This window comes from Cannabis sativa, chromosome 1, assembly GCF_029168945.1.
Source record: "Cannabis sativa cultivar Pink pepper isolate KNU-18-1 chromosome 1, ASM2916894v1, whole genome shotgun sequence".
Classification (NCBI taxonomy): domain Eukaryota; kingdom Viridiplantae; phylum Streptophyta; class Magnoliopsida; order Rosales; family Cannabaceae; genus Cannabis; species Cannabis sativa.
Genome location: NC_083601.1, coordinates 5,637,306 through 5,640,499, shown reverse-complemented (window position 1 = coordinate 5,640,499; position 3,194 = coordinate 5,637,306).

The following is a 3,194-nucleotide window of genomic DNA, read 5'->3' as shown; positions in this document are numbered from 1 at the left end:
TAATATTCTCCAGCTGGTGAGGACAAGTTAGGGTGGATCGAAGCTCAGCCGCTTCCCACCCGGTCGCGCGGGATTTGTACCCTTCCTGGGCAACAGGCCCCAGGGAAACCTCCTCCGACGTGGCCATGCTTTTCCCACTCTTCTTCGAAGATTTCGAGCCAGAAGCAGACATTTTGTGTTCTGTGAAAAACAAAACGGGAAAAAGAAAATTCCAGCAGTTAGGTCCCATACCAAACCCTAAGTCGAGAAAAAGGGAGTGGGGGTCCCCTAACCGCTGGAAAGAGGCCCCCTCCGGACACGTGTCACATGGGAAACCCTAGAGAGATTCCCCGAACAAGTGTCGGGTGCAGTGAAATCGCAGAAAGTGGTTTTTTTTTTTTTTAAAAAAAAAAAAAAAAAAAAACATTCTATGCCCTAAGCGATTGTAGAACGAAGAACACATGGCTCTTTTCAACAAAGCTGTACGATCATAACAGAGGCATGATAATGGCGATTCTACAACTAAAGCAGTAAACATAAAGCAGAACACTCAAAGAACTTAAAACACTCACACACTCAGAAGTCTCAGAGTACGAACCCAGAAAACGAACGAAGTAAATGAAAGCATGTTATTATCTAAGGATGCAAGAAACTTACGGTAGATCGTTGAACTGGGGGTACTGGATGTGGTTGAGTAAAAGTTGAGAAGAACTGGCGAAGGCAAACACTGGAAAACTGAGAGAAACGTCTAAGTGCTGAGTCAGTTCGTGCTACTTTGAAGAATTTTCTTTCTGAGAAATTCGAGCAAAAATGGCAAGAAATGAAAAGTAACCGAAATGAAGGAAAGGTGGTGGCTTTTATAGGCAAAAACGCATGAGGAACAGGCGCCATCACCTACCAATCGCACGGTGGGGGAGATGCGCGATTCGAATTCCCGAAAATCAACGGATCAGATCAATCTGCCATAAAGGCGGTGGAAACGTTTGAGTATCCGTCTGACACCATTAATGCGCCGCATCAATCAAAGGACGTGAAACGAATCGACCTCTGCAAAAGCGAATCGCTGCATTTAATGCCATCATCAGACGCACCTTCACGCGCCCCCAAGCTCGTGTCAGGAGACCGAGGAGGCGGCCGGAGACATTCCTGCAAAAAGCAAATCGCTGCATTAAATATCATCATTAAATGTGCCCCCACGCGCTCCAGGCTTGAGCCAGGGAAACGAAGAGTCGACCGGAGGCACCTAAGCAAGCCTTGGTTTATTTTTTTCCAAGTAAACAAGGCTTGGGGGGTAAATGTTGCCCCTAATTTCGCCCAAAATACGTGGACCAGTCGAAATGGGACACGTGGATCAGATAACTTGTAAATATTTGTTAAGTCTTTGTACGCCACAAGGAAGCGCCATGGGCACGGGTCCCGGAGGAGGCATCCGGAATACAAGGTACTCCTGGAAGCTCGCATAGCATGAAGCCTCTCCGGGATGTGTCAGGCTTCTCCTGAGCAATCAAGTCGCATTTAATGCCGCATGGGAGGAAGCGTGTTGGGACTGTAACACGCAATAAAGTCTGACGACACAACCCCTAAACAGCAGCGCTATAGTAATGATCATTTAAGTCTAGCGACGGCTACTCTGCGAAGAGTCACGTCAATCACAAGGCAAAAAGGACATTCCTCATAAAAACCTTACAGCACCTAGGGATTTGACCATGCATCACCCATGGTATATTCATTGGAAATATCCAACTTTATGGATACTTACAGATCCATGTGTAAGAACAATTCTGGGGATTACCCCACCAAAACACTATAAATACCCCCTCAAAGCTCATTTAATGGGGTCGAGAATCTTGGGTTGCATAAGAGCAAGAAGAGAAAATACTCACCAAGAACATTCTCTGTATTTATGAGAAAAACATTCTCTCAAGTGTGGAATCTGTATTTAATACATCCATTAATAACAAAGACTCGTGGACTAAGGCTCATTAACGCCCCAACCACGTAAAAAATCTTCATCTCACTTTCTTACAGCTCTTTAATATAATCATATTCTAATAGTTGCCGAAAATCTCGGTCAACAATAGAAATTATATTTCTTGATAAAAAATTAAAAAAAATAGATTAATTTAAAAGATAATTATAGTAGAATTATGTATCTAAATAAATTTGTGGTGAAAATACTTAAGTAATTAACTTTGTTATAGTTAACTATTATTATAAAAAAAAAGAGTTGATAGTGAAATTTGAAAGTAAAATTATTTTTTAAAAATAAATATCATATTAAAATAATGTAATTTAACTTTTAAAAAAATAATAATAATTTATTTTAAAATTAATTAAATTAACAATTTTTTTAATTATTAATATAATTTTTTTTAAAATAAATATATAATTAAATATTATTATAATGTGTATAAAGTTTTGATTGTATACAAGTAGTGCTATTGTAAGAGTATACACCTTATATTTTAACGACCACATAATCTAAAATTAATGGTCAAAAACACTTTCCAAGCGATAGGGAACTTAGAGCATCTCCAATTATAGCATTATTTAGAGATGTTAAAAATCTACATATCATCTAAAAATATAATATTTTATTTTATATCTCTTCCACATTATTTTTGAACTCTTAATTGTAAAAACACTGGGGCGGTTGAAAGTAATAAAATGGAATGGAATGGAAAGGAAATAATTTTCATTCCATTCTTTTGTTTGGTTGCATATTATAGTTTTGAAATGTCATTCCAATAGAATAGTCTTTCCACCATTTTGGTAGAATGACTATTCTATTTTAAAATGGAAGGAAAGACCATTCTGATGCATGATAAGAAAAAAATTAATGATTTTTTTATCAATTTTTTTATGCATTTTAAATTTTATTCCATTCCTATTCTTATATATATTATCATTCATCCCTACCAAACGCCACCTAATAGTATAACACCTTTAAGAATGCTATAATTATGATTTCACACATTATTATTTAATATATTATTTATTTTAATTATAAATATTATTACATTACTTATTTACTTTTAATTTTTATTTTTTTTTTATAAAAAGAGATTGCATCAATGCCATGTAATGACATAACACATTTTTTTTTATGATAACACCTATTTATCTACAATGCAGGGCCAGCCTTAAGCATAGGCGGACTAGGCTTGTGCCTAGGGCCCAAATAAAAAGTAATATTTTTTTAAAAAATATACATA